We start from the raw sequence: 13,961 nt of genomic DNA on the forward strand, positions 1-13,961 counted from the left end.
GCTCAGAGTGCAGGCTGCCCCGTTGCTGTCCATGGTGCTGACAGTAGGCTATAGACAAGCTACAGACACAGCCACAAAGACGTGCCTGCTTACCAATATTTAAATTAAATCCATTCATAACAACAATAACAGCGTGTGTACCAGCAGCGCAAACATCAAACAACAATGCAATAAATAGAATAACCAGCCTCTTACCTGTAGTAGTCTGTAGTAGGCTGTAGAAATAACAATCCAGCAAACAGGCAGCATGTTGTGAAGCCAAAAACAACAGAACACACTAGTGACTGAACAATGTGATCGAGCCCGGGTAGCCCACCTGACGCCGGTGTAAAGCTGCTGCAGCTGCCTCCAGGCTGCTCGCCAGCCTCGCCAGGCCAGGCTCGCCTTCTTCCTCAAACTCACGGTCACGGGCCCGTGACAGTGGGGCCGCGGCAGCCGCCGCGGCCGGAGGGTTCTTCTTTAACCATTTTCTAATGTCCATGGCGGCGAAATAACTCAAAAAGTGCGGATATGGTTCTCTTCTCTAGTGGGTCTCCAGTAGCCTAGCCTAATCAACTAGCCTACAACAAGAGGCGGTTTCCCCGAGGCCGGATCCAACATATAATGTCCCGCCCTACTCTGCCTCTGATTGGCTTACCCTGATATTTTACCCTAACCTAACCAATCGCTGTAATCCTCATGCTACATGGCTCTGCCTCATGCGTACACACAACCAATCATCGCTCCCCATGAGCCTAAAAAACCCAAACCAATCCCAGGTGGCGAAAGAAAATCTACCTTCGCCATCCTGAGAAAACCTTCGCCATCCTGGGAAAACAAACAAAAACAAAAAAGAGTAAACGGACCACGTTTTGACTGAGGGGGCGGGTAGTCTGGGTGAGGGGGCGACGCCCCCTCACGCCCCCTCATGACGCCGGGTCTGGTAGAGTGATGGGGTTTCGAAGAGGCTAAATGTGAGTCAAAAGTGACATTTGCGGCTCCACACAGGGCAGTGAACTTGCTGTCAGAATCTTATAGAGAAAACAGCCCCCGGGACACAACTCAGCTTGGTACTGAAGGCAAACTGCACTGGCCCTGCACACTTTCTATATACAATGATGATGATTTAAGTCTTTCTGCAGCCAGGCTATAGCCACAAGAACCAACTGAGAATAAATGTGGCCCACGGCACAGAAGCAGGTTTGGGTTTGGTTTGGTTCCTTTTTATGACAGAGGGTTTGAATTATATACAGTGGAATCTGCTTATAGTGATCACGGTTATAGTGATCAACCACTTATAGTGATCAAAAAGCTTGATGCCGAATCATTCCTACAGTATACACATGCTGTTTCAATAATCTGCTTAGAGTGATCAATACTCTGCTTACAGTGATCATTTTGGGCCTTGTCACACATGAGAACAATGGGGGGGAGAAACTACAGCAATCTTATTCTTTTTTACTAACAAACTGCCAAAAATGAGCCAACGAGATACAGCAGCGATACTCAGTGCATGTCTGTCTGTATATATGGAGAGATTGCGGCCTCTCTGCCTTTGGAAAGATGGCTGTCAGTGTCTATGCGAGACCGCTGTGTTTGAAACAGCTGGAGGCCAAACTCACTGTATGGATTTTTAAAGTAAATAACATTCCTTTACTTTATATGTACTGTATTCATGCAATACATATACAAATGTCAATTAGATGGTAATCTGCATGAGAAATAGAGAAAAAGAAAATAATCTGTTATAATGATCATTCGCTTATAGTGATCAATTTGACCCGTCCCAAGGTGATCATCACTATAAGACGAGTGCACTGTAACAAGGTCAGCACATTTTTTGGGAAGCTATGCCTACTTGGTCGAGCGAGATAGAAAATATTAATAATTATTACAATTAGTAGAGTAATTGTTTTGCAATGTAACTTTCCTCTAGTCTCTTCCCAAGATCCCAACTAAGTCCATGCATGGTTTGTTGGAAACAGAGATCATAGTTTCTATTGTATGTAATAATGTGGAATCAGCGATAGAAAATGCAATTTTGGCAGTTTCTCTGTAGTTCTATAGTTTCTTTCCTTACAAGACAACTAAACCTGCTTGTCATTTGGCCCAAATTGAATGTTATTAAAACTACCATTGTTGTTTTCAGTCTTGTGAATTTGTAGCAAATTATTAATTATTAGGATTTTCTCAAACTAACAGCTTCCCAAGGCAGTTATCAACAATGCAAATTGTAACATAATATTACCAGGGGCCAGGTTACACATAACCAGTGAAACTGAAGTTCTGTTAAATAAATACAAAATGTAATCATATTTGCAGGTCATAAATAGCTTCACTGTTTGGTTTAAATACAAATGAATATCAAGAAATATGCTTCAATGGAAATGTGGGCTCTTGGGCTAATATACATGATGATATTCACATGATAATCTTAACTTAATGCACATCAGGCACTTCATTTTCATTCATTTTCCCCACAACTTGAAAGCAGCATAACTCTACACTGAAGGAAAATGACACAAAATGGTTTTCAAGGAAAGATTTCGATTTTTCAGTGTTCACCGGGAAAATCAGAGCAGACAAAAACCTATTCCCTGAACTGAATGTGTTTTGTCACTACAACAAATAGACAGTCCCCCAACTGACTAGGTCATTTTTCAATGCAGAGACAAGTCCTTAGAATTCACTTGCGTCTGACAAAACAAGGTTAGCCTTGCATCATCGCCCGGGACCTCAGCAAAAAGCAGAACCTGAGAGACCCACAACGTGATTTATTGTTGACTGGCTCTTGATCGTCATGGTTATAGGGGCAAAAGCATCGCATTTTACGAATCCTTTGAATCTTATTAACTTAGTGACGCCTGGGGTGTTTCTTTCTGGGGCCACCGAGATGTAAAGCAATTCTGTCTTCAGGTATTATTCAATTTGGTGCCTTGAGATAAGACAGAGAGATATATAGATTCTGCAGGCTGCTCCACTCTGTCTGTCGCTCTATGATGCACACAGGCTCACATTAAAAGTGCCAAGCAGACAGTCTCATAGCCAAGGTCCTTTCCATTGCCACAAGCCAGCTTTAGCATAGGGCCAGCTAATCAAGGACCTGTCGCTCAACTGCTTACTGTAGCACTTTTCCTCCCCATTGAACAGGGTGAAATACATTCAGGTCTGTTCAGATTCAGATATGGTCTCCCTTTGAAATCATCTGCACGGAGGTAGAAGAAGGCACTGAGTGGAAAATGGGCAAAGTAGGTGCGCCCCCTCACTCCACTGAGCGGATTGATGTTACCCCCCTGTAACCCTGTCCCTCATTCAATCATGTCTGCCTCAGACTAGTTTCTTCCACTTTACCTCTCACCGAGACGCTTGCCTATAACTCTAAACCTGATCATGTAGGGACAAATATATAAAATCTACTTTGGCTCAAGTTCTGATCCGTAAAGCATGTTAGTACAAAATTAATGACTAGGCCAGAGCAGAGACTCTCCCTGCTTTCTGTGCAGTGCAGCCGGGCAACAAGCGGTTAAGTTGACAGAAGTCAGCCAGTGGGGCCAGCGGATGAGCTCCGCTGGCTGGTTCTAATGACAGCACCATCTATCACTGTCATTTATGGGCTCGGGGAGACGAGGGCTTGCATCACTCCCAAGTCAGACACACAGATGGCAAAAAACTGAAATTGCCGCACAGTGCAGTGCTTGTTCGCCCACTGAATATGTGGCAAAATTGAGACAGACATACAGGAGGAAAAAGACGCTAAGAGACAGTGGCTGTTATGACAAGAAAGAAAAAGCAGATTGAAGCACGATGGTGGCTCAACATACACAGTTACTATGTTGCGTCATGGATGTGAAGTCCAGTTCACAGTTCACACCCTTTGACATGTCATCACCTCTCGTTCCAACTTCTCTCACGTCATTTTCCCCCTGCATCTACCCAGAAGAGCCAACATGCCTTTGAAGTAAGCGACAAGTAAACAGCCTTCTGGGGACATTTGTACCTCAGCATTTATAGCCAGACGTCAAGTGTATGGTCACCAAAACAACATGGAAGTTGTATACAAAACACAAACCGGCATTACCAGGAGAATATTGAAGAGTGGCTTGTTGAAGGAGCTCTTTTCCCCCAACTCAGAGAATCAGCATATGAATATCATTGGGACAGGAAAAACGTAATTTCAATGCATTATGAAACCATCCACTTCTGGCTGATATTTCTACATTGTTTTCTATGGTCATTATTCAAGCCTCTACCAGCAGACAGAGAGCGGGAGCGAGTTGACCTCTTGATAACGTGGGTGGGCATTACCACATCAAGAGGTGTTTGACGGATTCAAAAACCTTCAGCTTGCAAAAAAGAAAGTGAATTGGATATTGAAAAAGTGACAGCACACCGTTATGTAAGTGCACATTATAAGCGCAAAAGCTTTTCCCATAAGAGTGAAAAATGCCACGCCATTACATGTGTGTTTCGGAGAGGGAGAGAGAGAGAGAGACAGAGAGGCACAAAGAGGAAGAGGAACAAAATAGGGGTTTGCTTGAAGCGTACAATAGATTTGCCTGCAGACAATGTATTTACCTGTATATGACCATAACAGTATGATCATGCATTACATACATGACAACGCAATACATCAATTGTCAGCAACCATTGGTCTGGATTTACAGTCAACACAGCCTGATGAGTGAAGCGCTACACGTGTCAGCATCTTGGTGTACCATAAAAGAACAATGTACATAAGGGATTGTGTCTGTTGTGTCCTGCTGGTGTCACGGTATCATGTCACATGTAATATAAATACATGACATGACAATAACTAAATGAATGAATGAATGAATGAATCAGTGTAGTTAAAGGGCGACTTGGCCGACTTTTCCAACCAGCTTTGTATCATTACAAAAACAGTAGTATATGCAAATGAACAATGTTTAACCACCCTCCATCTTGCCTGGACCGAGAGCTCCCCATTCATTCACAGAACTTCCTGGACCATCCCTATACGAGGAATCAGCGTGACGCCATGACACCCGGCAAAACACCCGGAACCGCGGCAGTTAACTAGTATGAGTTGTGCCAAACAAACAATATCTCAAAAACTATACATGACATCGCTGATATTTTTTACATTTTGAGTGAGAGCAGAAGTCGCTCAATAGTGATGTATAATACAGTATAGGCATGTCGTGTTAAAGTTGTGTGAACTGTTGCCGTTTTTAAAATGTAAACGGCACAGCCAAAACAACAAACAAAAACAAACAAAAAATCTAAAATTGTATTCCCTTCCCCGCTAGTTATTTTTGGTTTTTGCTCCAACTGAAATGTTTTATGGTCACTCACAATTCAGTAGGTCATGGGCTGCTTGGTTCCAGCCTTAAAACTCGTTATATAAAGATTTTTCTAAATGCCTATCGACAAAATGAATGAGGAACTCTCTTCCGGGGCGGGAAACGTCACGGAAAGTCACGTGACTGTTGAGCTCTATAGGGTCCACCTAGGGACAGTGTTGGGCAAGTTACTTTCAAAATGTAATATAGGCCTACTACTACATACTAATTACTTTCATTGAAAAGTAATACGTTACTTTACAATATTACTGTGTGTAGAGTAACTAGTTACTTATTACACTACTTTTGCATTATTTTCACCAAAATAACAGCAGTAACAGAATGACATCACTGCCCTTGAACCATAAAAAAACACCGTCTTGATGTCAGTATAAACCGTCCAAAATTCTAAATGTTATCCTTTTCCTTTGTTATTGTCATCTATAGTGATATATCTATCTATAGTATATCTATATCTATAGTATATTTGGATAAAAACACACAATTTGGCTAGGAAATGATTCTATACTCATTTAAATATGTGCTTTGATTAAAAAAAAAAAAATGTAACTCAATTTGTAACTTGTGTCACTTGACAAAGTAACTGGTATAATATTACTGAAATCCTATAGTAATAAGTTATATTACTGAGTTACTGCTCAAAGTAATATATTACATGTAATACCTCCAACACTGCCTAGGGATGCCATGTTCCAACTGTAATGACTGTCATAGTATTCCGATGATGTCACAAGCCTTTTTCCTACCAATATGGGACTACAATACACACACAAATTGGCTGTAAGTGTCACTTGATTGTAATCACCTGTTAATTGGTCACCTGTTGTTTTCCTACCAAAATGGCCGTGTGGTGATGTAACAGAATACTATCAATATAGCCAAACAGTTTTTATCGCAACAACACATATCAAAACAATTTGGTAACCACAACAAAAACAATCATTACAGAAGAGAGACAGGCAATAGTTAGACCGGGAAAGCTAAAGGGAACGTGTCTGTGTAAAGGTCTTGTGGCTTACTTGTTGCCTGCAGGCTGCAGCCCCCATGTGGTGCTCATCACTTGCCATCTTGTTCTCCGTGCACCGTTTGGCTTCGGTGCTCATTGACAAGTCACGCAGATTTAGATTCGTCCGTTTTGAAATCCGTTGCAGGGTTGCTGAGAAAATTGCATTTAACCACGAGCCAACTTTATCAATTAGCAAACATGTTAGCTCCAATGTAAACAAAACTCACTTCCTCCTCCCTCCTCCCCACTCTCGCGCAAGGGGGCGTGCCAGACACCTGTCACTCACTACAACTACGAAGATGATTGCAAGGCAGCTGATGCAGCGTTTCAGCAGTAAAAAAAAAATACAAATAAGCCCATTTAGATTTACATCTATCATGTGATTTTCTCGTGATTATGCTGTTGCTGCTTTAGATTCTACCAAAATTGCTATAAAATCAATGTGTTCTAAGGTGTTTTTTTTTATACAGTAAAATAAAATAAATAATAATGATTTAAAAAAATCTCATATACCAGCCATCCCTGACTACTGAAAAAGCTACTGAGATTTGAATGCAACTACCACCACTACTGCTCCAAATTGTAGTTAAACTAGTAGGCAAATTGAACTACGTCATTAACTATTCTTCTAGGCTATAATCCCCAACACTGGACATGCCTGGCATGAGACTGTACACAGCAGAGACTGAATCACTAGTATAGATTAGATAGACTTTGCTTGGTTTGTTTTCTTCACCCCATTCTAAAGCCATCAAGATGGCATACAGCTCAACAGTGCACCTCGGCAATTTGAGGTCCGTCTTCACATCTCACCTCTATGGCTAGGAACTGCAACTGCAGATTGTGCAGAACCTGTGCTTCCTGTTCCTGGATCCTTTGATCCATATGTAAAACTTGCACATCATCTTTGACACCCATAATGAATAAAATCTACCAGCATCCACAGAGGAATTAAAACTCATCTTCATGCACTCCCAAGGCTTTTGTTGCTGCATCTCCTGTCCAGCCAAAGCTTTCTGCGGACAGACTGGCCATAGATAGGCCTACAGTGTAGGTGGTCCACAGTTCTATCTGGGCCAAATTCTACGCCGGTGCCACCTCTGCCACACCTGGGCCATGATGTTCGGTTCATCTGCCATATGCCTGTGCCGACTGAATGCCAGCTTCATGCTATAGGCCAAATGTCTCTGCTAAGTGTGGAGTACTGAAGTTCAAATTTTTCAAACAGCTTTGCATCTTGCTGCCATTTGGGGCTGCCATATACTGCCATATACAGTACGAAGCCTGATGCAGCTTTAATGTGATGCAGGATGTGTGGGGTCCCGCAAGATTTGTGCTTGTAACTACTATCATTTGGTTTGCTGAGTACCACATTATTTGTCTGGTGGCTATACGGCAAATCATAGATCACCAACACAATAGCCAAAAGCCATAAGTATGAGAGCCAAAACCACATTTGCCCCGAGCCCAGTCAACAAACATAACTCTGCTCTGCAACCTCCAGACAGCCAGTCCAGTCCTTGAGGACGAGCAGGCAGATGTATGGACAGACGGACAGACAGAGTGGTGCCAGGATGAAACTCCACCCTCCTGGCACAACAGAAGGAGGAGGGGGTTGTCAAGTCACACTCCATGTGTAGGGCGAGATCAACAGCTCACAGGGCCCTGTATATAAACAACCCTGAGGTCTGCAAATGGAGCCAGAAAAAATCAGTACGCAGACAGACACACACACACACACACGCACACGCGCGCGCGCGCACACACACACACACACACACACACACACACACACACACACACACACACACACACACACACACACGCACAAAGTCAAGTTGATTTATATTAATGAATGCACCCTGGGGTCATCAGGAAGTAGCTACTTTAGTGTTTATAATTTTAAGCAGAACCCGTTCCCCTCTCTGACCTGTAACTAAGGCAGCCGCTGTAAAAAGTGCTGAAGGCCTCACAAACATTTTTAAACTGTTCAAACAAGCTTGAGTTCAGAATGCATCGTGTCTGCATCAGTCTCACCAAAAAGGTCACATTACATTACATTACATTACATTACGTCAAGCAGACACTTTTATCCAAAGCGACTTACAATATCACATTTTGCCAACAGTAGAGAAATCAACTATGCAACACAACCTAATGACAGCTACAACTTTTTGAAGGAATAGAGTAGCACTTGTAGAAAGTAGTTAGAGAAGGATTTTTTTAATAAGAGAGATGTTGGTTCAAGATGGGCCCAGGTGGAAGCTGAAAAGGTGTGTTTTTAGTCTTTGCTGAAAGATGGGCAGTGATTCGGCTGTCGTTCCACCATTGTGGTGCCAGGGACGAGAAGAGTCGCTTCACCCAAAGCTCCTGTCCCAATCACCCAAATGTTACAGAAAAAAAGGGTTTTTGGTCAGTTCACACAAAGGGTATGCCACGCCTCCTTGGAATATGATGTAACCTCCACCTATGGTTAGTTAACATCTTCAGAATTACAGAAATGTATCATGTGTTGGGCTATTTTCTTTTAATTCATGGCAAGAAAGCTTCCACAAGGCGGAAATTAAAAAAATGTCCCATTCACCCTGAATTCACCCTACATTATCTGTACCGGATACTCGTTTTATCCGAATACTCGGATCGTCCCTACTCAGAAGTTTACTTACACTAATTGACTGTGCCTTTAAACAATTTGGAAAATTCCAGAAAATTATGTCATGAATTTAGAAGCATACGCTAATAAAATTGTCATAATTTGAGTCAATTGGAAGTGTACCTGTGGAAGGGTTAGGGTTGGGGGGGCGGTTCTGTTTAGAGTTATTGTGAATGTAGGGATGAATGTACTTTGGCGTGACAAGTGAAAAGTGATGCCATCTCCTGATGCCATCTATTTTGTGAAATGCACAAGTCCCTCCACAAAGCACCCCCACAATATGATGCTGGCACCCCTGTGCTTCACAACATGATGCTGCCCCCCCTGTGCTTCACAAAGCACCCCCACAACATGATGCTGCCACCCCTGTGCTTCACAACATGATGCTGCCACCCCTGTGCTTCACAACATGATGCTGCCCCCCCCTGTGCTTCACAACATGATGCTGCCACCTATGTGCTTCACAACATGATGCTGCCCCCCCTGTGCTTCACAACATGATGCTGCCCCCCCTGTGCTTCACAACATGATGCTGCCCCCCCCTGTGCTTCACAACATGATGCTGCCCCCCCTGTGCTTCACAACATGATGCTGCCCCCCCTGTGCTCCACAACATGATGCTGCCCCCCCCTGTGCTTCACAAAGCACCCCCACAACATGATGCTGCCACCCCTGTGCTTCACAACATGATGCTGCCCCCCCCTGTGCTTCACAAAGCACCCCCACAACATGATGCTGCCACCCCTGTGCTTCACAACATGATGCTGCCCCCCCTGTGCTTCACAAAGCACCCCCACAACATGATGCTGCCACCCCTGTGCTTCACAACATTATGCTGCCCCCCCTGTGCTTCACAACATGATGCTGCCACCCCTGTGCTTCACAACATGATGCTGCCCCCCCCTGTGCTTCACAACATGATGCTGCCCCCCCCTGTGCTTACAACATGATGCTGCCCCCCCTGTGCTTCACAACATGATGCTGCCCCCCCTGTGCTTCACAACATGATGCTGCCCCCCCCTGTGCTTCACAACATGATGCTGCCCCCCCCTGTGCTTACAACATGATGCTGCCCCCCCTGTGCTTCACAACATGATGCTGCCCCCCCCTGTGCTTACAACATGATGCTGCCCCCCCCTGTGCTTCACAACATGATGCTGCCACCTATGTGCTTCACAACATGATGCTGCCCCCCCCTGTGCTTCACAACATGATGCTGCCCCCCCCTGTGCTTACAACATGATGCTGCCCCCCCCTGTGCTTCACAACATGATGCTGCCCCCCCCTGTGCTTCACAACATGATGCTGCCCCCCCTGTGCTTCACAACATGATGCTGCCCCCCCCTGTGCTTCACAACATGATGCTGCCCCCCCCTGTGCTTACAACATGATGCTGCCCCCCCTGTGCTTCACAACATGATGCTGCCCCCCCCTGTGCTTACAACATGATGCTGCCCCCCCTGTGCTTCACAACATGATGCTGCCACCTATGTGCTTACAACATGATGCTGCCCCCCCCTGTGCTTACAACATGATGCTGCCCCCCCCTGTGCTTACAACATGATGCTGCCCCCCCTGTGCTTCACAACATGATGCTGCCCCCCCTGTGCTTCACAACATGATGCTGCCCCCCCCTGTGCTTCACAACATGATGCTGCCCCCCCTGTGCTTCACAACATGATGCTGCCACCCCTGTGCTTCACAACATGATGCTGCCCCCCCTGTGCTTACAACATGATGCCGCCCCCCCTGTGCTTCACAACATGATGCTGCCCCCCCCTGTGCTTCACAACATGATGCTGCCCCCCCCTGTGCTTCACAACATGATGCTGCCCCCCCTGTGCTTCACAACATGATGCTGCCCCCCCCTGTGCTTCACAACATGATGCTGCCCCCCCCTGTGCTTACAACATGATGCTGCCCCCCCTGTGCTTCACAACATGATGCTGCCCCCCCCTGTGCTTCACAACATGATGCTGCCCCCCCCCGTGCTTCACAACATGATGCTGCCACCCCTGTGCTTCACAACATGATGCTGCCCCCCCCTGTGCTTCACAACATGATGCTGCCCCCCCTGTGCTTCACAACATGATGCTGCCCCCCCTGTGCTTCACATCATGATGCTGCCACCTATGTGCTTCACAACATGATGCTGCCCCCCCTGTGCTTCACAACATGATGCTGCACTCCTGCGCTTCACAATTGGGATGGTGTTCTTCGGCTTGCAAGCCTCCCTTTTTTTCTTCCAAACATAAATCATGCCAAACAGAGGCCAAATAGATCAATTTTTGTTTTATCAGACCAGAGGACATTTCTCCAAAAAGTAATATCCTTGTCCCCATGTGGAATTGCAAACTGTAATCTGGCTTTTTTATGGCCGTATTAGAGCAGTGCCTTTTCTCCTGAGTGCCCTTTCAGGTTATGACTCTGGACATTTCAGGTCATGACTCTGGACATTCCAGGTTATGACTCTGGACATTTCAGGTTATGACTCTGGACATTTCAGGTCATGACTCTGGACATTTCAGGTTATGACTCTGGACATTTCAGGTTATGACTGGACATTTCAGGTCATGACTCTGGACATTTCAGGTCATGACTCTGGACATTTCAGGTTATGACTCTGGACATTGGACATATCAGGTTATGACTCGAGGCATTTCAGTTTTTGACTCGAAGCATTTCAGGTTATGACTCTGGACATTTCAGGTTATGACTCTGGACATTTCAGGTTATGACTCTGGACATTTCAGGTCATGACTCTGGACATTTCAGGTTATGACTCGAGGCATTTCAGGTTATGACTCTGGACATTTCAGGTTATGACTCTGGACATTTCAGGTTATGACTCTGGACATTTCAGGTTATGACTCTGGACATTTCAGGTCATGACTCTGGACATTTCAGATTATGACTCGAGGCATTTCAGGTTATGACTCTGGACATTTCAGGTCATGACTCTGGACATTTCAGGTTATGACTCGAGGCATTTCAGGTTATGACTCGAGGCATTTCAGGTTATGACTCGAGGCATTTCAGGTTATAATTTCAGGTTATGACTCTGGGCATTTCAGGTTATGACTCGAGGCATTTCAGGTTATAATTTCAGGTCATGACTCTGGACATTTCAGGTTATGACTCGAGGCATTTCAGGTTATGACTCTGGACATTTCAGGTTATGACTCGAGGCATTTCAGGTTATAATTTCAGGTCATGACTCTGGACATTTCAGGTTATGACTCGAGGCATTTCAGGTTATGACTCGAGGCATTTCAGGTTATGACTCTGGACATTTCAGGTTATGACTCGAGGCATTTCAGGTTATGACTCTTGACATTTCAGGTTATGACTCTGGACATTTCAGGTTATGACTCTGGACATTTCAGGTTATGACTGGACATTTCAGGTTATGACTCTGGACATTTCAGGTTATGACTCTGGACATTTCAGGTTATGACTCTGGACATTTCAGGTTATGACTCTGGACATTTCAGGTTATGACTCTGGACATTTCAGGTTATGACTGGACATTTCAGGTTATGACTCGGGGCATTTCAGGTTATGACTCGGGGCATTTCAAGTTATGAATCGGGTTGTTTCAGGTTTTTTATGGGGTTTATAAAGGGATTTTGGATTCCCCCCCACAAAAAATATAAATGGGTCAAAACAAATGTTGCTAAATTTAAAGTATTCCCAAACTCCGATTATCCACTTTGCATTTATTATATGGAGAGAATTTCAATGTGTGTGTGTTTGTGTGTGTGTTTTACCATGGCACTGGACCAGCTGGCCCGCCAGGGTCATGAGCATTGTCGATGGTCATGAGATGGAAAAGTCAGGACAGTCAGTCACTCACCCTGCAGTCATTCAGTCACTCAGGTAGGTTAGTGAGTTTAATGGGAAAATGGCTCGGGAAGCTGTATAGAGTCAGGATTCGAGGGGTGGGAAGGAATATAAATTTTGGTACCTTTGAGGCAGAAGTGGAACGATACCATTATATTCATAGAAATGCCCAGACTTACTTTCCACTCAGGACAACTTTTGTCCTCTATTGGACTGGGTGTACCTCTAAAAAAAAAAAAAACACGATTTCAGACGGCAGCCCGTCTTTATTGTCACACAACACACTACAACACATGCATGCGGCCACTACACACACTCATGCTGACGGTGGCCGGTGAAATATGTCCTCTGCCTTTGACCCATCCAGGCTTGTCCTTTCCTCCAGGGGGCAGGCCAGGAGCAGTGGTCGCTATTTCTTTCCAGCGCCCGGGGACCTTCATTGGACCATCATTGGACCAACTTCAGATGTTGTCGTCACTGGTCGGATGACGATCTTCTGCATGTTTTTAGTGGGGGGTTATGTACGGAGGAACCCCCAGGGGGGTACGGGGAGAACATGCAAACTCCACACAGAAAGGCCCTTTCGACGAGATAGCCCACCTGGGCAGTAGGCACTGAAGATATGGGGGGGTCACAACTCCAGCGCCCACAGCGTCCCAGGTGGGAATCGAACCCAGGACCTTCGAGCTGTGAGGCGACAGCGCTTACCACTGCACCACCGTACCTAATATTATGATGGCGCACAAGGGTTAAAACATTTGTTAAAAAAAACACGTAAAGCCTAATCATAAAACCTTCACTGCCCATTTATAATGAATTATGATGATTGTGTCACTTTTTTGTCAGTTCACTGCAAAAACAAATATTCAGCTAACACGAAATGATCCTTTGGGCATTTATGAGTAAACAATGCTGGCACTTTAGCCTTTAATCCATTGAGACGCCTGACCTTTTTGGTAGCACAGCAGATACATGGCACCACTTGGCATAAAGTATGGTGAATTACAGTAGCCAGTAGCCAGTAGCCAGTCTCCTTTAACAATGCCTTAAAATGGTTAGTGCATGTAAACATTGGAATGAAACCGGAGAGTCCCGAGCCACCGGGGAGATTTCTTGGACACCACACAGAATAATAATA

This window comes from Poromitra crassiceps, assembly GCF_964638095.1.
Source record: "Poromitra crassiceps genome assembly, chromosome: 5".
In the NCBI taxonomy this organism is placed as follows: domain Eukaryota; kingdom Metazoa; phylum Chordata; class Actinopteri; order Beryciformes; family Melamphaidae; genus Poromitra; species Poromitra crassiceps.